The sequence below is a fragment of the Salmo salar genome, chromosome ssa22 (genome assembly GCF_905237065.1).
Source record: "Salmo salar chromosome ssa22, Ssal_v3.1, whole genome shotgun sequence".
Taxonomy (NCBI): domain Eukaryota; kingdom Metazoa; phylum Chordata; class Actinopteri; order Salmoniformes; family Salmonidae; genus Salmo; species Salmo salar.
This window is the reverse complement of record NC_059463.1, coordinates 46867014-46890598: the sequence shown is the minus strand read 5'-3', so window position 1 is coordinate 46890598 and position 23585 is coordinate 46867014. Positions and strand designations below refer to the sequence as shown.

General features: G+C 42.2%; 1 pseudogene; it reads left to right on the top strand.

The window, feature by feature from the left end:
* The first annotated feature begins 12110 nt into the window (after nt 1–12110).
* On the top strand, nt 12111–14817 carry LOC123729657 (C-type lectin domain family 4 member F-like; annotated as a pseudogene).
* Nucleotides 14818–23585: the final 8768 nt, after the last annotated feature.

Genomic DNA, 23585 nt, shown 5'->3' with positions numbered 1-23585 from the left:
AACAAAAGACAGCTGCCTCTGATTGGGAACCATATCTGGCCAACATAGAAATACAAACATAGATATACATAATCTAGAATGCCCACCCAAACCACACACTGACCTAACCAAATAGAAAAATAAAAAGGCTCTCTACGGTCAGGGCGTGACAAACATGATGTCAGCTGGTCCTTTTGTGGCAGGGCTGAAATGCAGTGGAGACTTTTTGGGGGGATTCAGTTCATTTGCATGGCAAAGAGGGACTTTGCAATTTATTGCAATTCATCTGATCACACTTCATTACATTCTGGAGTATATGCAAATTGCCATCATACAAACTGAGGCAGCAGACTTTGTGAAAATTAATATTTGTGTCATTCTCAAAAACTTTGGCCACGACTGTACAACTGTAATTGAAACTTTTGAAATTGAAAAAGTAAAATTGATTGTTTTACACTTAACCTACAGTATAGAGCTGGAGGTCTTTTAATACCCCATATAGCTGACCCTAACTGTCATAGGCCTATTTCTATTTTGCCCTGTTTATCAAAAGTGTTGGAAAAACTTGCCAATAATCAACGGACTGGCTTTCTTGATGTCTATAGTATTCTCTTTGGTATGCAATCTGGTTTCCGCTCAGGTTATGGATGTGTCACTGCAACCTTAAAGGTCCTCAATGATGTCACCATTGCCCTTGATTCTAAGCAATGCTGTGCTGATATTTTTATTGACCAAGGCTTTTGATACGGTAGACCATTCCATTCTTCTGGGCCGGCTTAGGAGTATTGGTGTCTCTGAGGGGTGTCATGACGTTGGCCTGTGGGTAAGGTTTATGACCCCCCCCATAAATACCTTTCTCCCTTCCCCTCTCTGAATCTACTGAAGGACTTGAATAGCCTGTGTTAAATATAGAGAGTCTGGGAACATCAAACAAATGGGGAAAGGTACCACATATTTTGTTAATAAAATCAGTTGGAAATATGCTTGGGAACGTAATGAGTATGTATGTCAGTTCGGTTGTCATCTGAGACATTATGACTGATGACAGGACGACATAAACTGTACCTGAGAAAGTATACGCCCTCTAGTTATCAGAGTCACATGGAATTGTTATGCAATTGAAATGTTTGATATTGAAAATGTTTGTTAGGAGATGAAATGTAATTTTAGCTTCCGAATGAGAGATTTGGGTTTTCATAAGGAAAGTGCCCTGCTCGATCAGTGGCCCAACCCTGTGAAGAGACAGGGGTTATAAATGATGAAACACCTCCCTCCCCCTCTCCACTATATAAGCCTTTGACGAAAAGATAACCAGTTGGTTCCAGTACGGGAGGTCTGCAGCCTCTACGTTAGAAGGACACACATGTCAAGTACAGAACTAAGCCAACCTCGGCGTGAGCTCTGGTATGAACTGGCATGAACTTTGAGCTTATTCACTACAGAAGTGCTACTTCCTAGCCGTTGAGTTAGCAGCGGCCGCTGTAACGTGGGCTAGGAAAGGACGGACGACGGATCCAGTCTAACAACCAGACGATGATACCACCACGTATCCAAATGACCACCATTGACATTCTTCCGGCCAGGAAGATCTGTTGGCCAACCCGGCCAGCATCTACGACCAATCGACCGAAGCGCAGCTCAGAGTAAATATTTATTGCATTTTCCTTTTCCAAATGGGCGGTAATTTAGAATGCATAAGATAATGTATTTACGATAGCATAGCTGCTGTTTCTCTGTTCCTAAATCTTCCCGCTCTTTCATTCAAGCCCAACCCCCTTTCCTTTGTGTAACCAGCCGTCATATCTGTTCCGTCTACCGGGACGTTTTCTGTATGACATCATTGTATTCTGTGTATTTGTAATTCTGTGTGATTAGTTAGGTATTTAGTAAATAAATAATTAAACCCAATTTTGTATTGCTGATTCAACTTGTTAGCCAGGGTTCCTGAAGATAGCCAAGAATTTACAACTTTCATTATGAGACTGAAAATAAGACAAGGGTTAATATTGACTGCTATCGATGTAAAATATTACAAAGTATTTTAAGAGTTTATTCGGAAGATAACAGCTCTATAAACGTCCTTCCGTGGTGCCCCGACTTTCTAGTTAATTACATTTACATGATTAGCTTAATCAGGTAATATTAATTACAGAGAAATCATTTTATAAGTTAGCATGTCATATCACTTAATCCGGCATAGCCAAAGACACGACAGGGGTCTTTGGCCTAGTTTGCTAACTACCTCTCTCAAGGAGTTCAGTGTATAAAGTCAGAAAATCTGCTGTCTCAGCCACTGCCTGTCACCAAGGGAGTACCCCAAGGCTCAACCCTAGCCCCAAGCTCTTCTCAATTTACATCAACAACATAGCTCAGGCAGTAGGAAGCTCTTTCATCCACTTATATGCAGATGATAAAGAATTATACTCAGCTGGCCCCTCCCTGGATTTTGTGTTAAATGCTCTACAGCAAAGCTTTCTTAGTGTCCAACAAGCTTTCTCTACCCTAAACCTTTTTCTGAAAACCTCCAAAACAAAGGTCATGTGGTTTGGTAAGAAGAATGCCCCTCTCACCATAGGTGTGATTACTACTTCTGAGTGTTTAGAGCTTGAGGTAGTCACCTCAAGCGAGGTAGTCACCTCTCGAGCGGCTAGATGTCCTTTACCATTCGGCCATCAGATTTGCCACCAATGCTCCTTATAGGACACATCACTGCACTCTATACTCCTCTGTAAACTGGTCATCTCTGTATACCTGTCGCAAGACCCACTGGTTGATGCATATTTATAAAACCCTCTTAGGCCTCACTCCCCCCATCTGAGATATCTACTGCAGCCCTAATCCTTCACATACAACACCGGTTCTGCCAGTCATATTCTGTTAAAGGTCCCCAAAGCACACACATCCTCTTTTCAGTTCGCTGCAGCTAAAATCAAATCAAATTTTATTTGTCGCATACACATGGTTAGCACATGTTAATGCAAGTGTAGCGAAATGCTTGTGCTTCTAGTTCTGACCATGCAGTAATATCTAACCTAACCTAAGTAATCTAACCTAACAATTTCACAACAACTACCTTATACACACAAGTGTAAAGGAATGCATAAGAATATGTACATAAAAATATATTAATGAGTGATGGCCGAACGGCATAGGCAAGATGCAGTAGATGGTATAGAGTAAAATATATACATATGAGATGAGTAATGTAAGGTATGTAAACATTACATGAAGTGGCATTGTTTAAAGTGGCTAGTGATACATTTATTACATCAAGATGGCAAGATGCAGTAGATGGTATAGAGTACAATATATACATATGAGATGAGTAATGTAAGGTATGTAAACATTATATAAAGTGGCATTGTTTAAAGTGGCTAGTGATACATTTATTACATCAATTTTTCCATTATTAAAGTGGCTAGAGTTGAGTCAGTATGTTGGCAGCAGCCACTCAATGTTAGTGATGGCTGTTTAACAGTCTGATGACCTTGAGATAGAAGTTGTTTTTCAGTCTCTTGGTCCCAGCATTGATGCACCAGTACTGACTTCGCCTTCTGGATGATAGCGGGGTGAACAGGCAGTGGCTCGGTTGGTTGGTGTCCTTGATGATCTTTTTGGCCTTCCTGTGACATTGGGTGGTGTAGGTGTCCTGGAAGGCAGGTAGTTTGCCCCCGGTGATGTGTTGTGCAGACCTCACTACCCTCTGGAGAGCCTTACGTTTATGGGCGGAACAGTTGCCGTACCAGGCAGTGATACAGCCCGACAGGATGTTCTCGATTGTGCATCTGTAAAAGTTTGTGAGTGTTTTTGGTGACAAGCCGAATTTCTTCAGCCTCCTGAGGTTGAAGAGGCGCTGCTACGTCTTCTTCACCACACTGTCTGTGTGGGTGGACCATTTCAGTTTGTCCATGATGTGTACGCCGAGGAACTTAAAACTTTCCACCCTCTCCACTACTGTCCCGTTGATGTGGATAGGGGGCTGCTCCCTCTGCTGTTTCCTGATGTCCACGATCATCTCTTTTGTTTGGTTGACATTGAGTGTGAGATTATTTTCCTGACACCACACTCTGAGGGGCCTCACCTCCTCCCTGTAGGCCGTCTCGTCGTTGTTGGTAATCAAGCCTACCACTGTAGTGTCGTCTGCAAACTTGATGATTGAGTTGGAGGCGTGCATTGCCACGCAGTCGTGGGTGAACAGGAAGTACAGGAGAGGGCTGGGAACGCACCCTTGTGGGGCCCCAGTATTGAGGATCAGTGGGGTGGAGTTGTTGTTACCTACCCTCACCACCTGGGGGTGGCACGTCAGGAAGTCCAGGACCCAGTTGCACAGGGCGGGGTCGAGACCCAGCGTCTCGAACTTAATGACGAGTTTGGAGGGTACTATGGTGTTAAATTCTGAGCTGTAGTTGATGAACACCATTCTTACATAATTATTCCTCTTGTCCAGATGGGTTAGGGCAGTGTGCAGTGTGATTGCGATTGCATTGTCTGTGGACATATTGGGGCGGTAAGCAAATTGGAGTGGGTCTAGGGTGTCAGGTAGGGTGAAGGTGATATGGTCCTTGACTAGTCTCTCAAAGCACTTCATGATGACGGAAGTGAGTGCTACGGGGCGGTAGTCATTAACCTGTTAGGGCTAGGGGGCAGTATTGACACGGCCGGATAAAAAACGTACCCGATTTATTCTGGTTACTACTCCTGCCCAGTAACTAGAATATGCATATAATTATTGGCTTTGGATAGAAAACACGCTAAAGTTTCTAAAACTGTTTGAATGGTGTCTGTGAGTATAACAGAACTCATATGGCAGGCAAAAACCTGAGAAGATTCCAAACAGGAAGCGCCCTCTCTGACAAGTTGTTGTTCATCTTGGCTCTTTTTATTGAAGACTGAGGATCTTTGCCGTAACGTGACACTTCCTACGGCTCCCATAGGCTCTCAGAACCCGGGAAAAAGCTGAATGATATCGAGGCAGCCTCTGGCTGAAACACATTATCGCGTTTGGATAGTGGCTGGTCAGAGTACTCTGAGACTCACGCTCGTGCACGAGATGTATTTATTTTCTCTCTCTTTGTACGTATACAGGCTTTCCCGGTCGGAATATTATCGCTTTTTTACAATAAAAATGGCATAAAAAATGATTTTAAACAGCGGTTGACATGCTTCGAAGTACGGTAATGGAATATTTAGAATTTTTTTGTCACGAAATGCGCCATGCTCGTCACCCTTATTTACCCTTTCGGATAGTGTCTTGAACGCACAAACAAAACGCCGCTATTTGGATATAACAATGGATTATTTGGGACCAAACCAACATTTGTTATTGAAGTAGAAGTCCTGGGAGTGCATTCTGACGAAGACAGCAAAGGTAATAACATTTTTCTTATAGTAAATCTGACTTTGGTGAGTGCTAAACTTGCTTCGTGTCTAAATAGCTAGCCCTGTGATGCCGGGCTATCTACTGACAATATTGCAAAATGTGCTTTCACCGAAAAGCTATTTTAAAATCGGACATATCGAGTGCATAGAGGAGTTCTGTATCTATAATTCTTAAAATAATTGTTATGTTTTTTGTGAACGTTTATCGTGAGTAATTTAGTAAATTCACCGGCAGTGTTCGGTGGGAATGCTAGTCACATGCTAATGTAAAAAGCTGGTTTTTGATATAAATATGAACTTGATTGAACAAAACATGCATGTATTGTATAACATAATGTCCTAGGATTGTTATCTGATGAAGATCATCAAAGGTTAGTGCTGCATTTAGCTGTGGTTTGGGTTTATGTGACATTATATGCTAGCTTGAAAAATGGGTGTCTGATTATTTCTGGCTGGGTACTCTGCTGACATAATCTAATGTTTTGCTTTCGTTGTAAAGCCTTTTTGAAATCGGATAGTGTGGTTAGATTACCGAGAGTCTTGTCTTTAAAATGGTGTAAAATAGTCATATGTTTGAGAAATTGAAGTAATAGCATTTTTAAGGTATTTGAATAACGCACCACGGGATTACACTGGCTGTTGAGTAGGTGGGAGGCAAGTGTTCCACCTAGCCCATAGAAGTTAAGCTCAGTTACCTTAGCTTTCTTGGGAACAGAAACAATGGTGGCCCTCTTGAAGCATGTGGGAACAGCAGACTGGGACAAGGATTGATTGAATATGTCCGTAAACACACCAGCCAGCTGGTCTACGCATGCTCTGAGGACGCGGCTGGGGATGCCGTCTGGGCCTACAGCCTTGCGAGGTTTAACACGTTTAAATGTTTTACTCACGTTGGCTGCAGTGAAGGAGAGCCCGCAGGTTTTGATAGCGGGCCGTGTCAGTGGCACTGTATTGTCCTCAAAGCGAGCAAAGACGTTGTTTAGAGACAATGTGGTCCTCGACGGGGCTGGTTTTTCTTTTGTAGTCCGTGATTGACTGTAGACCCTGCCATATACCTCTCGTGTCTGAGCCATTGAATTGTGACTCTACTTTGTTTCTATACTGACGCTTAGCTTGTTTGATTGCCTTGCGGAGGGAATAGCTACACTGTTTGTATTCAGTCATGTTTCCGGTCACCTTGCCCTGATTTAAAGCAGTGGTTCGTGCTTTCAGTTTTGCACAAATACTGCCGTCAATCCACGGTTTCTGGTTGGGGAATGTTTTAATAGACGCTGTGGGTACAACATCACCGATGCACTTGCTAATAAACTCGCTCACCGAGTCAGCGTATTCATCAATGTTGTTGTTCGACGCTATACGGAACATATCCCAGTCCACGTGATCGAAGCAATCTTGAAGTGTGGAATCCGATTGGTCGGACCAGCATTGAACAGACCTGAGCGCGGGTGCTTCCTTTTTTAGTTTCTGTCTATAGGCTGGGAGCAACAAAATGGAGTCGTGGTCAGCTTTTCCGAAAGGAGGGCGAGGGAGGGCCTTATATGCGTCGTGGAATTTAGAATAACAATGATCCAGGGTTTTGCCATCCCGGGTCGCGCAATCGATATGCTGATAGAATTTAGGGAGCCTTGTTTTCAGATTAGCCTTGTTAAAATCCCCAGCTTCAATAAATGCAGCCTCAGGATATGTGGTTTCCAGTTTAAATAGAGTGGAATGAAGTTCTTTCAGGGCCGTCGATGTGTCTGCTTGGGGGGAAATATACACGACTGATTATGATCGAAGAGAATTCTCTTGGTAGATAATGCGGTCAGAATTTGATTGTGAGGAATTCTAAATCAGTTGAACAAAAGGACTTGAGTTCCTGTATGTTGTTACGATCACACCACGTCTCATTAATCATAAGGCAAACAGTGAGGGAAAAAAGTATTTGATCCCCTGCTAATTTTGTACGTTTGCCCACTAACAAAGAAATGATCAGTCTATCATTTTTAGTAGGTTTATTTGAACAGTGAGAGACAGAATGACAACAACAAAAAATCCAGAAAAACTCATGTCAGAAATGTTATAAATTGATTTGCATTTTAATGAGGGAACTAAGTATTTGACCCCCTCTCAATCAGAAAGGTTTCTGGCTCCCAGGTGTCTTTTATACAGGTAACGAGCTGAGATTAGGAGCACACTCTTACAGGGAGTGCTCCTAATCTCAGTTTGTTCCCTGTATAAAAGACACCTGTCCACAGAAGCAATCAATCAATCAGATTCCAAGCTCTCCGCCATGGCCAAGACCAAAGAGCTCTCCAAGGATGTCAGGGACAAGATTGTAGACCTACACAAGGCTGGAATGGGCTACAAGACCATCGCCAAGCAGCTTGGTGAGAAGGTGACAACAGTTGGTGCGATTATTCGCAAATGGAAGAAACACAAAAGAACTGTCAATCTCTCTCGGCCTGGGGCTACATGCAAGATCTCACATCGTGGAGTTGCAATGATCATGAGAACGGTGAGGAATCAGCCCAGAACTACACGGGAGGATCTTGTCAATGATCTCAAGGCAGCTGGGACCATAGTCACCAAGAAAACAATTGGTAACACACTACGCCGTGAAGGACTGAAATCCTGCAGCGCCCGCAAGGTCCCCCTGCTCAAGAAAGCACATATACATGCCCGTCTGAAGTTTGCCAATGAACATCTGAATGATTCAGAGGACAACTGGGTGAAAGTGGCTGGAGTGGCCTAGCCAGTCTCCAGACCTTAATCCCATAGAAAATCTGTGGAGGGAGCTGAAGGTTCGAGTTGCCAAACGTCAGCCTCGAAACCTTAATGACTTGGAGAAGATCTGCAAAGAGGAGTGGGACAAAATCCCTCCTGAGATGTGTGCAAACCTGGTGGCCAACTACAAGAAACGTCTGACCTCTGTGATTGCTAACAAGGGTTTTGCCACCAAGTACTAAGTCATGTTTTGCAGAGGGGGTCAAATACTTATTTCCCTCATTATAATGCAAATCAATTTATAACATTTTTGACATGCGTTTTTCTGGATTTTTTTGTTGTTATTCTGTCTTTCACTGTTCAAATAAACCTACCATTAAAATTATAGACTGATCATTTCTTTGTCAATGGGCAAACGTACAAAATCAGCAGGGGATCAAATACTTTTTTCCCTCACTGTACACCCCCGTCCTTGTTCTTTCAAGAGAGATTCTTGTTTCTGTCGGCGCGATGCGTGAAGAAACCAGGTGGCTGTACCGACTCCGATAGCGTGTCTCGAGTGAGCCATGTTTCCGTGAAACAAAGAACGTTACAGTCTCTGATGTCTCTCTGGAAGGCAACCCTAGCGACTGGAATGAGCTGCAACAAACACTCAAACTGGACAGTTTTATCTCAATCTCTTCATTCAAAGACTCAATCATGGACACTCTTACTGATAGCTGTGGCTGCTTTGCATGATGTATTGTTGTCTCTACCATCTTGCCCTTTGTGCTGTTGTCTGTGCCCAATAATGTTTATACCATGTTTTGTGCTGCTACCATGTTGGGTTGCTACCATGTTGTCATGTTTTGTTTCTACCATTTTGTGATGTCATGTGTTGCTGCCTTGCTTTGTTGTTGTCTTAGTTCTCTCTTTATGTAGTGTTGTGTTGTCTCTCTTGTCGTGATGTGTGTTTTGTCCTATATTTTATATACACACACTGCTCAAAAAAATAAAGGGAACACTTAAACAACACAATGTAACTCCAAGTCAATCACACTTCTGTGAAATCAGACTGTCCACCTAGGAAGCAACACTAATTGACAATAAATTGAACATGCTGTTGTGCAAATGGAATAGACATCAGGTGGAAATTTATAGGCAATTAGCAAGACACCCCCAATAAGACACCCCCTGTAACATCCTCCAGCATGACCGGTTTGGCGGTGGGTCAGTCATGGTGTGGGGTGACATTTCTTTGGGGGGCCGCACAGCCCTCCATGTGCTTGCCAGAGGTAGCCTGACTACCATTAGGTACCGAGATGAGATCCTCAGACCCCTTGGGAGACCATATGCTGGTGCGGTTGGCCCTGGGTTCCTCCTAATGCAAGACAATGCTAGACCTCATGTGGCTGGAGTGTGTCAGCAGTTCCTGCAAGAGGAAGGCATTGATGCTATGGACTGGCCCGCCCGTTCCCCAGACCTGAATCCAATTGAGCACATCTGGGACATCATGTCTCGCTCCATCCACCAACGCCACGTTGCACCACAGACTGTCCAGGAGTTGGCTGATGCTTTAGTCCAGGTCTGGGAGGAGATCCCTCAGGAGACCATCTGCCACCTCATCAGGAGCATGCCCAGGCGTTGTAGGGAGGTCATACAGACACGTGGAGGCCACACACACTACTGAGTCTCATTTTGACTTGTTTTAAGAACATTACATCAAAGTTGGATCAGCCTGTAGTGTGGTTTTTCACTTTAATTTTGAGTATGACTCCAAATCCAGACCTCCATGGGTTGATAAATTGGATTTCCATTGATTATTTTTGTGTGATTTTGTTGTCAGCACATTCAACTATGTAAAGAAAAAAGTATTTAATAAGATTATTTCTTTCATTCAGATCTAGGATGTGTTGTTTAAGTGTTCCCTTTATTTTTTTGAGCAGTATATTTAAATCCCAGCCCCTGTCCCCGCAGGAGGCTTTTTGCCTTTGGTATGTCGTCATTGTAAATAAGAATTTGTTCCTAACTGACTTGCCTAGTTAAATAAAGGTTCAATAAAAAAAATACTAAAGATAAATATAAAGATGTGTTACTGGGCTGCACAACTGTGTTCACTTAAATAATGGACAGCAGACTATCCTTGTGCATGGAGGAGTATCAAAGTCATAAACGTAATGCCTCATGATCTAAAATATATTCACTACTTCGTGTCCATGCCATTAAAGAAAAAAACAGACAATACAATGATTCTCAATTCCATCTGTATTTGGGAAAATGTACATCAATTGACGAGGCGAAAATAAACGATATCGTCATGAACCCCTATTTGGAATAACCCCACTTTACCTCGTGTTTAATGACAACAACTTTAAGTCCTGGTTCCAAAGTGGCATCATACATTTTGAACATGTGCATTATGATGGATCTCTACTGTCAATCAATTCCTAGAAAGATTTTGATTATTCAATGCCAATTTCTATATGTTCTTACAACTCAGAAATCTTAGTCAATCGCTTCAACAAAATGTGGATGAACCTAAGGCATCTAGCATAGAAGAAATACTGAAAGAAGCTGCTAAAGTAGATGATTGCCAAGTTATGTCAAGGGATGACTGAAACTCGACCAGATCGTTCAGAACCTGTAAAGCACTGTTTCCCAATCTCGGTCCTGGGGACCCCAAGGGGTGCACATTTTGGTTTTTGCCCTAGCACTACACAGCAGATTAAAATAATCAGCTCATTTTTAAGCTTTGATTATTTGAATCAGCTGTGAAGCGTTAAGGAAAAAACCAAAACGTGCACCCATTGGGGTCCCCAGGACCGAGTTTGGGAAACACTGCTCCAAGGTAAAACTGGGAAACCGATATAAAGGAAGAACTTGAGGAGAATCATGGTCACAGATCTGTGAAAATGCTCATTCCTACAATCTAAAACATAAAGTCATGTAATTTAAGATAATTCATGAGTTACTACACTCCTGCCAGAATGCATGTAATGCACCCAGAAATGTCACATCTCTGGTGGAGATGCAAAAAGCACCATATGCTGTGGTCCTGTGACAAACTGACAACATTTTGGGATAACGTATGTGCTATCATTTCATTGTGTCTAGGAATTTGGAGGACATACTGTATTTTGATCACCTTGGAGTATGTGTTGTATAGTGGGTGTCTTGTTTTGTGTTATTGTGTTATGTTGTTTGTGAAGTAGAAAAACAATACAAATTGTAAAAAAAGAGAGGGGCCAGCTGAGGGTTGATAGGGGCCAGCTCCTGGTTGAGAGGGGCCAGCTCCTGGTTGAGAGGGGCCTGCTGAGGGTTGAAAGGGACCAGCTCCTGGTTGAGAGGGGCCAGCTGAGGGTTGATAGGGGCCAGCTCCTGGTTGAGAGGGGCCAGCTGAGGGTTGATAGGGACCAGCTCCTGGTTGAGAGTGGCCAGCTGAGGGTTGATAGGGACCAGCTCCGGGTTGAGAGGGGCCAGCTGAGAGTTGATAGGGAATAGCTCCTGGTTGAGAGGGGCCAGCTGAGAGTTGATAGGGACCAGCTCCTGGTTGAGAGGGGCCAGCTGAGGGTTGAAAGGGACCAGCTCCTGGTTGAGAGGGGCCAGCTGAGAGTTGATAGGGACCAGCTCCTGGTTGAGAGGGGCCAGCTGAGGGTTGAAAGGGACCAGCTCCTGGTTGAGAGGGGCCAACTGAGAGTTGATTGGGACCAGCTCCTGGTTGAGAGGGGCCATTGAGGGTTGATTGGGACCAGCTCCTGGTTGAGAGGGGACAGCTGAGGGTTGAAAGGGACAAGCTTCTGGTTGAGAGGGGCCACCTCTTGTTTGAGATAGACCAGCTCTGGGTTTAAAACAGATCAGCGCCAGGTTGAGAGGGACCACCTCTGGTTTGAGAGAGGCCAGATCCGGGCTGAGAGAGACCAGCCCCGGACTACAAGGGACCACCTCCGGTTTGAGAGAGACCAGCTTTGGGTCGAGAGGGACCACCTCCGGGTTGAGAGAGACCAGCTCCGGGTTGAGAGACACAATCTCTGATCAAAGCTTTTGGTGGTACAACATGTACAACAGGGATGGAGGTATTACAAGTCATATTTGTACACAGATTGAAAAAGGAGACATTCTGTATTGGTCTGACTGACAAGAGAAGATCTGGAAGTGGGTGGTGGATGGCACAGCACTGACCACAGGGTACTGGTGGAGGGCACAGACTGATAGTTATAATGACATGGAGGAGGATTGTTCTGTACGATTCTGTTCAAGGATTCTACCCCAGACAAGAGTTGGCATGATGCACAGTGCAATAAATTGACATTTGGATATGTGAGAAAATGGGCTACCTGTAACATAACTGTAACCAAAATAAACCAATACATTAAAGTATGGCTCTGTCACAGTACAATATTACAGTAGCAATGTTAATGTTTTCCTTTACAATTCATATGAATTTATTATGTTTTAAGTATTTGTTTTCACTGTATTTGATCTCTTAGATCTTAATCTTTCCATAAAAAAAAAACGTTGTACACAAATTGAGTCTGGACATTTGACTTCTCTGAAGGACGTCTGATTTCAATTAGTTTTGACTGTACAATTCTGTTGCCCATGATCCCTCTCTCCATTGGTAATCGCCAGCTACCCTGCATTTCAATGAAGGCCCAGGTACTTACTCAACATTCACCATGCGACACTGTGATTGTTACGGCTGATGGAGGATTCATCTCCTAACACTTATTAATAGTGGCGAACGCCCGGAGCATACTGTCACCATCAGATGAATGGATTTTAATTGAGTAGAGAAATGTTTTAATTACAACCGGCTGGTTCAGTAGATGATGTCCTCATATCTTGGGTCATTTTTTCATGTAATAATAATAATAATTTCAGGGTTGCTTATTTTTTTCCAGGTATACAAGTGTGCAATGCAAATGTATTTCTTGCATATCCCAACTCCCCCTAAGACACCAGCAGGGAATGGGTTAAGTGCTTTGCTCAAGGACACAGCGGCAGATTTTTCACCTTGTCGGCTATGGGATTCAAACCAGCCACCTTTTGGTTACTGTCCGAACGCTCTAACTTCGAGGTTACCTGCCACCCCCACTGAAGCCAAAGTTGAGTAAATCAAACTTAAGGATAATTTATGATAGTTAAAGTGGATGAAGTGATATCAACAACTGAAATATAAACTAGATCAATGACAAATGCTGTTATAGAGACAACTGACTTGGCCTACTGTCAGTTATTTTGAAGCTTTAAAAATAACTATGGAGGGAGCAAGACAATCATACAGCAATGAATTACAAGAGCACATGCATTGACAACATCTAAGTCCATTACTACAACAGAATACCATTTCTTAATTTCAAATGAAGTGTTACATTAAGTACAACAGTATCAGAAAGCAAAAAGGAACCAGATATTAAAAGACAACAGTGAAGAAAGTCCCACTTCTGTAACGGCCGTCGTCAGAATTAGACCAAGGTGCAGCAGAGGATGTGTTCATCATTAGAATTTTAATTCAAAAAAGAGAACACTTTACAAAAACGAAACAAAAACGACCAGAAACAGTCCTGTCAGGAAACACACTGAACAGAAACAATTACCCACAAAAACATGCTCCTTATGTGTGACCCCCAATCAGCAACAACGAACGTCAGCTGTGCCTGATTGGGAGCCACACATGGCCCAAAACAAAAGAATTACAAAAACATAGAAAAAGGAACATAGAACGCCCACCCAATCTAACACCCTGGCCTAACCAAAATAAAGATCAAAAACCCCTCTATGGCTAGGGCGTTACAACTTCTGTTTGGAGACTATCTGACATCATGACCAACAGCCAACCATACGCATGGTTATTTATAGTCTTATTGGTATGACAGTTTCCTGTCCATTGGTGGTTAGTATGAAGAAATGCTATACATCTCTGGAAATAAAGCAGCAAGCCTGTCAGATAAAATCACAGACAGTGAAAGAAAATGGCGATGTCTAATGAAATTTACTCCAATGCTATTTTTAATCATGAGAATGATCGGGCAGCAGACGGGGCTGATGATCTTGATACCAATATAGACACTAACAATTCTCATTACTTCGGAAAGCAAGATAAAGGATGTCACCCCAAAGAGTAGACCACTGCCTACAAACCAAGGTACCGAGAGCTCAGAGAGGAGATCCACCAGAGATGCTGCAGTGTGTCTGGGGCTGCTGTGTGTTCTCCTAATGGCTGGGATCATAAGCCTGTCTGGCTATTATAACAAAGAGATGGGCAGTTTTGAAGAGAACATCTTAGTTTGTAAAACCAACTCCTCAGCTGAACAAGACCAATTCAGGACCAGGTACAATGCCATGACTAAAGAGAGGGACCAACTCTGGGTTGAAAGAGATAATTTTCAAGCAAAGGTCTCTGTGGTAGAACAACACACACAACAGAGATGGAGGTATTACAAGTCCAGTTTTTACTTCATCTCTACTGAGATGAAAACCTAGGAGGGGAGCAGAGAGGACTGTCTGAGGAGAGGAGCAGATCTGGTGGTCATAAACAGCAGAGAGAAATATGTATTTATCAATGGATTGAACAAGGAGACATTCTGGATTGGTCTGACAGACAGAGTTGAAGTGGGGATCTGGAAGTGGGTGGACAGCACAGCACTGACCACAGGGTACTGGGGCAGGGGACAGCCTAATAATCAGAACGGAATAGAGGAGGATTGTGCTGGGCGATGGTCCGATCTTTCTACCACAGACAACAGCTGGCATGTGAGATATTTGGATATGTGAGAAAATGGCCTAACTGTAACTAAACTATAACCAAAATAGCTAATTCAGCAAATTATGCCTCTGTCACTTTAATTTCCAGTTTAACATACCAATGCTTAAGTTTTCCTTTTCATTTAGAATGATTTTCTTAAGTTGTATGTATTTGGAAACACTTACATATCTCTTGGAGAGACATCTTAAAAATAAAAATATTTCAATAAATGTTTTCACACAAATTGAGTCTGGACACCTTTCTTTAAAAAAAACTGCTTCAAAAATGTTAACTAGTAAGTAGTGGACATCTCCGTTCTCAGCACACCCTCTCTTTACAGTCAATACATCTGACTTCAACTTCCTAATCCTTTTCTACAATAGAATAAAGTTCCTCAATAGTCTAGTTCAGTAAATATTCAGTGTCTTTATTTCAAATGAAGTGTTACAAATAGTACAAACACTATCACAAAGGAAAGAGTAAACAGATACAGTTGAAGTCAGAAGTTTATAAACACCTTAGCCAAATACATTTAAACTCAGTTTTTCACAATTCTGACATTTAATCCTAGTAAAAATTCCCTGTATTAGGTCAGTTAGGATCACCACTTTAAGAATGTGAAATGTCAGAATAAGAGAGAGAATTATTTTTTTCAGCTTTTATTTCTTTCATCACATTCCCAGTGGGTCAGAAGTTTACATACACTCAATTAGTATTTGGTAGCATTGCCTGTAAATTGTTTAACTTGGGTCAAACGTTTCGGGTAGCCTTGCACAAACTTCCCACAATAAGTTGGGTGAATATTGGCCCATTCCTCCTGACAGAGATGGTGTAACAGAGGAAGGTTTGTAGGCCTCCTTGCTCGCACACGCTTTTTCAGTTCTGTCAACTAATGTTCTATAGGATTTGAGGTCAGGGCTTTGTGATGGCCATTCCAATACCTTGATTTGTTGTCCTTAAGCCATTTTGCCACTACTTTGGAAGTATGCTTGGGGTCATTGTTTATTTGGAAGACCCATTTGTGACCAAGCTTTAACTTCCTGACTGATGTTTTGAGATGTTGCTTCAACATATCCACATAATTTTCCTACCTCATGATGCCATCTATTTTGTGAAGTGCACCAGTCCCTCCTGCAGCAAAGCACCCCCACAACATGCTGCCACCCCCGTACTTCAAAGTTGGGATGGTATTCTTCGGTTTGCAAGCCTCCCCCTTTTTCCTCCAAACATAACAATGGTCATTATGGCCAAACAGTTCAATTTTTCTCCAAAAAGTACAATCTTTGTCCCCATGTGCAGTTGAAAACCGTAGTCTGGCTTTTTATGGCGGTTTTGGAGCAGTGGCTTCTTCCTTGCTGAGCGGACTTTCAGGTTATGTCGGTATATAGGACTCGTGTTACTGTGGATATAGATACTTTTGTACCTGTTTCCTCCAGCATCTTCACAAGGTCCTTTGCTGTTGGTCTGGGATTGATTTGCACTTCTCGTCCGAAAGTACGTTCATCTCTAGGAGACAGAACGCGTCTCCTTCCTGAGCGGTATGATGGCTGTGTGGTCCCATGGTGTTTATACTTGTATACTATTGTTTGTACAGATGAACATGGTACCTTCAGGCGTTTGGAAATTGCTCCCAAAGATGAACCAGACTTGTGGAGGTCTACAATTTTTTTTATGAGGTCTTGGCTGATTTTCTTTTGATTTTCCCATGATGTCAAGCAAAGAGGCACTGCGTTTGAAGGTAGGCCTTGAAATACATCCACAGGTACACCTCCAATTGACTCAAATGATGTCAATTAGCCTATCAGAAGAATCTAAAGCCATGACATCATTTTCAAAGTTTTAAAAGCTGTTTAAAGGCACAGTCAACTTAGTGTATGTAAACTTCTGACCCACTGGAATTGTGATACAGTGAATTGTAAGTGAAATAATCTGTCTGTAAACAATTGTTGGAAAAATTACTTGTGTCATGCACAAAATAGATGTCCTAACGGACTTGCCAAAACTATTGTTTGTTAACTAGAAATTTGTGGAGTGGTTGAAAAACAAGTTTTAATGACTCCAACCTAAGTGTATGTAAACGTCCGACTTCAACTGCATTAAAAGACAGCTGAGAATAAAATGTGAGATGTCACTTTAGTTTTGAGACCTTTTTACAAGACGTGCACGTAAAACTTATCAACAGCCATTAACACACCTTGTTATTCATAGTCTTCCTGGTAAGACAGTTTCGTGTTCATTGGTGGCTAGTAACACATACAGTATGTTAAGTCCCAGAAACATTCTACAGCTCTGATTTTAAAGCACTTAGTCTGTCAGATAAAATCACAGACAGTGATAGAAAATTTGCAATTGCACAGGCAATGATAGAAAATTGCTCTATAACCTGTTAGTTCATATGCCTTGCCATCGTGATATAGCCCTAAGGCTGAGACAATAAGACACTGTAGCAGAATAAATTCAGCTACACATTTGTTTCATTACAAAACCGGAAAGCAACATAGCATGTAACTGTCACAAGTGTAGAGAGGAGTAGGCAGGAGGCAGTCGCAGGTTTAGAACTACTGAGTTTATTAAAGCACTATATATACTGTATATAAAAGTGGGACGAAACCCAGAGTGCAAAATGACGCCGAACGCCTGAGCTGGACAGGAGGGGGAGCCAAAGTGAAGGCTGGTGTGACAGTAACAAACAGTTACATGACCTATAGCATGGTCAAGCAAGGTAATGTTTCCAACATTTTTGGATGACTAAACTATTGACTTAGAACCATGGAGACTTACAGTAAGTTGATAAGAAGACATGGGATGGAAAAAAGGAGCTGCCTCCACTATTCCAGCACCATTTCAACATCATCTAATCACCTACGCTTCGTATAATACAGTGACAACTAAAAGTTCCCAAAAACCATTTAGTCTATTTAACTTAAGCTAAATATGATTTGGCTGTCCATGGTACTGATTTCTGTGTTTGTGCGTGTGTGTGTGTGTGTGTGTGTGTGTGTGTGTGTGTGTGTGTGTGTGTGTGTGTGTGTGTGTGTGTGTGTGTGTGGTTTGTGCAAGTAGAAAAACATGTTGACTCACCCTACTTGTAGAGAAACGCTAATGCCATTATCCTCTTTCATGTTGCCTAAACGGTCTATGACTCTATCATACAGTACATGCATTTAGTTTTTGTTGTCCTAGGCCACCTGTCTAAAAGGCTTCCTTGCTAGCTGAACTTCCTTTCATGGGCAACGCTGCACCAGGCCAGCTAGTAAACATTAACATACTACATCTATCTACATGTTGAACTTCCATCCTCTCAGGCCAGGGGCTCAATGTATTCATTTTTGGTTCGATCAGAATCGCGTTACAATCGTTGGTGTCATGAAAATTCCAATCAATCAGGAGTCTTTGTTATTTCTTCAAACAATCAATCTTAATTAACAAGAATTGCAATAACGGAGCTGGTCGACCCTACACGCTGAGGTGGAGGATGAGATCTTGAATGACACAGGGAGCCTTTTGCCCAGCACCAGCACAGCCAGAAGAGGACTGGCCACCCCTCAGAGCCTGGTTCCTCTCTAGGTTTCTTCCTAGGTTCCTGCCTTTCTAGGGAGTTTTTCCTAGCCACCGTGCTTCTACATCTGCATTGCTTGCTGTTTGGGGTTTTAGGATGGGTTTCTGTATAGCACTTTGTGACATCAGCTGATGTAAAAAGGGCTTTATAAATACATTTGATTGATTGATATAAATGCTAGAAGTTTGATTTCGAAAATAGATATTATTGTTACTCTGGCTTCTCAAACCAACGCAGACATTCTGGTTATAACTGATTCTTTGTTAAATAAGTCTATACCAGACTCTGGTGTGTCTCTGACTGGTTATAATGTTTTTAGATCTAATAGAGTTGGCAGAGGAGGGAATGTCGCCATATACATAAAAAGCAACTTAAATGTTTCTGTTTCCATTAGCACCTCTGTCCCTAATCGATTTGAATATCTAGTCCTAAATGTGGGCCTTGGTAATAATGCCGATTTGACACTAATGGGAATTGATTCTACTCAAGTAGTACTACTCAAGTAGTATTTTACTGGTTAACTTTCGCTTTTACTTGAGTCATTTTCTATTAAGGTATCTTTACATTTACTCAAGTATGACAATTGGGTACTTTTTCCACCACTTCTAATAGACTCATAGACTTTATTTTCATTTGACCTCTTTGATGTCTATGATGCATTAAGTGCTTTGCTAAAGATTGACTTAAAAAAATCTTAGTGCAGCTCTCTGCCCCACTTATTGCAGAACCGCTGACCAATTTCTTTAATTTGACAATTGTTTCTGGTGTTATCCCTAAATGTTTCTGGTGTTATCCCTAAGATCTGGAATGAGGAATATGTCCTCCCCCTACATAAAGGAGGAGATCCTTCTGACTTAGATAACTACCATCAAATCCCCAAATTATCTTGTCTTTCCAAAGTTGTAGAATCCCTGGCCAACTGTCAGCTAATAACTTTTTAACTTCTCACTCTATTCTTAATGTGCACAAATCCGGTTTTAGACCTGGACATAACACCGTTTCAGCTGCTACGCTTGTTTTAGATGATGTGTTAAATTGCTTAGATCATAAAAATCATTGTGCTGCCTTATTTATAGACCTTTACAATTTCTTTGACACTGTTTGACAATTCAAAGGCGTTAGGTTAAATGCGGAAGACACATTTCAGTTGAAGGCATTCAGTTGCACAACTTACTAGGTATCCCCCCTTTCCCTTTCCCTTTCCTTATCTGTCAGACAGGACACAATGTGCGATTTCGGATGGTGTTAAGTCAAGGTTCCTGGATATTACGAAAGGTGTACCACAGGGGTAAGTATTGGGACCTGTTCTCTTGAATATTTATATAAATGAAATTGGTCTACAGTGCATTTGGAAAGTATTCAGAACCCTTGACTTTTTCCACATGTTGTTACGTTACAACCTCATTCTAAAATGGATTAAGTAAATCTACACACAATACCCCATAATGACAAAGTGAAAACCGTTTCTTAGCAATTGTTGCAAAGTTTTAATAGAACTAAAACACAAATACCGTATTTATATAACTACTCAGACCCTTTGCTATGAGACTCGGAATTGAGTTCAGTTGCATCCTATTTCCATTGGTCATCCTTGAGATGTTTCTACAACTTGATTGTAGTCCACATGTGGAAAATTTTATTGATTGGACATGATTTGGAAGGAATTGTCCATAGAGCTCTGAGACAGGATTGTGTCGATGCACAGATCTGTGGAAGGGTACTAAAAAGTGTCTGCATTATTGAAGGTCCCCAAGAACACAATGACCTCCATCATTCTTAAATGGAAGAAGTTTGGAGCCACCAAGACTCTTCCTAGAGTTGGCTTCCCGGCAAAACTGAGAGCATTGGGCCAGTAAATGAAAGGTTGCTAGATCAAATCCCTGAACGAACGAGGTAAAAATCTGTCGATCTGTCCCTGAACAAGGCAGTTAACCCATTGTTCCTTCGCCATCATTGTAAATAAGAATTTGTTCTGAACTGACTTGCCTATTTAAATTTAAAAAATAGGATACATCACTGCATTCTATACTCCTCTGTAAACTTGTCATCTCTGTTTACCTGTTGCAAGACCCACACGTTGATGCTTATTTATAAAACCCTCTTAGGCTCCACTCCCCCTATCTGAGATATCTACTGCAGCCTTCATCCTCCACATACAACACTCGTTCTGCCAGTCACATTCTGTTAAAGGTCCCCAGAGCACACATATCCCTGGGTAGCTCCTCTTTTCAGTTTGCTGCAGCTAGCAACTGGAACGAGTTGCAACAAACACTCAAACTGGACAGTTATATCTCAATCACTTCATTCAAAGACTCAATCATGGACTCTTTTACTGACAGTTGTGGCTGCTTTGCGTGATGTATTGTTGTCACTACCTTCTTGCCCTTTGTGTTGTTGTCTGTGCCCAATAATGTTTGTACCATGTTTTGTGCTGCTTCCGTGTTGTTTTCCTACCATGTTGTTGTCATGTTGTGTTGTTACCATGCTGTGTTGTCATGTGTTGCTGCCCTGCTATGTTGTTGTCTTTGGTCTCTCTTTATGTAGTGTTGTGTTGTCTCTCTTGTCGTGATGTGTGACTTGTCCTATATTTTATATATACTGTGTGTATATATATATATATATATATATATATATATATAATTATTTTTAATCCCAGCACCCATCCCCGCAGGAGGCATTTTATGGTAAATAAGAATTTGTTCTTACCTAGTTAAATAAAGGTTAAACAAAAAAAGTACAATTTGTTTAGTTATAAAGATGTATTACTGGGCTGCACAACTGTGTTCACTTAAATAATGGACAGCAGACTATCCTTGTGCATGGAGGAGTATCAAAGTCATAAACGTAATGCCTCATGATCTAAAATATATTCACTACTTCGTGTCCATGCCATTAAAGAAAAAAACAGACAATACAATGATTCTCAATTCCATCTGTATTTGGGAAAATGTACATCAATTGACGAGGCGAAAATAAACGATATCGTCATGAACCCCTATTTGGAATAACCCCACTTTACCTCGTGTTTAATGACAACAACTTTAAGTCCTGGTTCCAAAGTGGCATCATAAACTTTGAACATGTGCATTATGATGGATCTCTACTGTCAATCAATCAATTCCAAGAAAGATTTTGATTATTCAATGCCAATTTCTGTATGTTCTTACAACTCAGAAATCTTAGTCAATCGCTTCAACAAAATGTGGATGAACCTAAGGCCTCTAGCATAGAATAAATACTGAAAGCTGCTGCTACTCCAAAGAATATGATTGCCAAGTTATGTCAAGGGATGACTGAAACTCGACCAGGTGGTTCAGAACCTGTAAAGCACTGTTTCCCAATCTCGGTCCTGGGGACCCCAAGGGGTGCACATTTTGGTTTTTGCCCTAGCACTACACAGCGGATTAAAATAATCAGCTCATTTTTAAGCTTTGATTATTTGAGTCAGCTGTGAAGCGCTAGGGCAAAAACCAAAACGTGCACCCATTGGAGTCCCCAGGACCGAGTTTGGGAAACACTGCTCCAAGGTAAAACTGGGAAACCGATTTAAAGGAAGAACTTGAGGAGAACCTTGGTCACAGATCTGTGAAAATGCTCATTCCTACAATCTAAAACATAAAGTAATGTAATTTAAGATAATTAATGAATTAATACACTCCTGCCAGAATGCATGTAATGCACCAAGAAATGTCACATCTCTGGTGGAGATGCAAAAAGCACCATATGCTGTGGTCCTGTGACAAACTGACAACATTTTGGGATAATGTATGTGCTAGCATTTCATTGTGTAGGAATGTGGAGGATATACTGTGTGTTGATCACCTTGGAGTATGTTTTGTATAGTGGGTGTCTTGTTTTTGTGTTTTTGTGTTATGTTGTTTGTGAAGTAGAAAAACAATACAAATTGTAAAAAAAGAGAGGGGCCAGCTGAGGGTTGATAGGGGCCAGCTCCTGGTTGAGAGGGGCCAGCTCCTGGTTGAGAGGGGCCCGCTGAGGGTTGAAAGGGACCAGCTCCTGGTTGAGAGGGGCCCGCTGAGGGTTGATAGGGACCAGCTCCTGGTTGAGAGGGGCCAGCTGAGGGTTGTTAGGGACAAGCACCCTGGTTGAGAGGGGCCAGCTGAGGGTTGATAGGGACAAGCCCCTGGTTGAGAGGGGCCAGCTGAGGGTTGATAGGGACAAGCTCCTGGTTGAGAGGGGCCAGCTGAGGGTTGATAGGGACCAGCTCCGGGTCGAGAGGGGCCAGCTGAGGGTTGTTAGGGACAAGCTTCTTGTTGAGAGGGGCCAGCTGAGGGTTGATAGGGACAAGCTCCTGGATGAGAGGGGTCAGATGAGGGTAGAAAGGGATCAGCTCCTGGTTTGAGAGGGGCCAGCTGAGGGTTGATAGGGACATGTTCCTGGTTGAGAGGGATCACCTCTGGTTTGAGATAGACCAGCTCCCGTTTGAAAACAGGCCAGCTCCGGGGTTGAGAGGGACCAGCTGAGGGTTAATAGAGACCAGCCCCGAGTTACGAGGAACCACCTCCGGTTTGAGAGAGATCAGCCCCAGGTTGAGAGAGACCAGCTCCGGGTTGAGAGACACAATCTCTAAGCAATGCTCTCAGTCGTAGAACAACATGTACAACAGGGATAGAGGTATTACAAGTCATGTTTGTACTTCATCTCTGGTAGGAAGAAAATCTGTGAGGAGAGCAGACAGGACTGTCTGAGGAGAGGAGCAGATCTGGTGGTCATGAACATCAGAGAGAAGAGGTCTTTATCCACAGATTGAAAAAGGAGACATTCTGTATTGGTCTGACTGACATGAGTTGAAGAGAAGATCTGGAAGTGGGTGGTGGATGGCACAGCACTGACCACAGGGTACTGGTGGAGGGAACATACTGATAGTTATAATGACATGGAGGAGGATTGTTCTGCACGATTCTGTTCAAGGATTCTACCCCAGACAAGAGTTGGCATGATGCACAGTGCAATAAATTAACATTTTGGATATGTGAGAAAATGGGCTACCTGTAACATCAAATCAAATGAAATGTATTTATATAGCCCTTCTTACATCAGCTGATATATCAAAGTGCTGTACAGAAATCCAGCCTAAAACCCCAAACAGCAAGCAATGCAGGTGTAGAAGCACGGTGGCAAGGAAAAACTCCTTAGAAAGGACAAAACCTAGGAAGAAACCTAGAGAGGAACCAGGCTATGAGGGGTGGCCTGTCCTCTTCTGGGTGTGCCGGGTGGAGA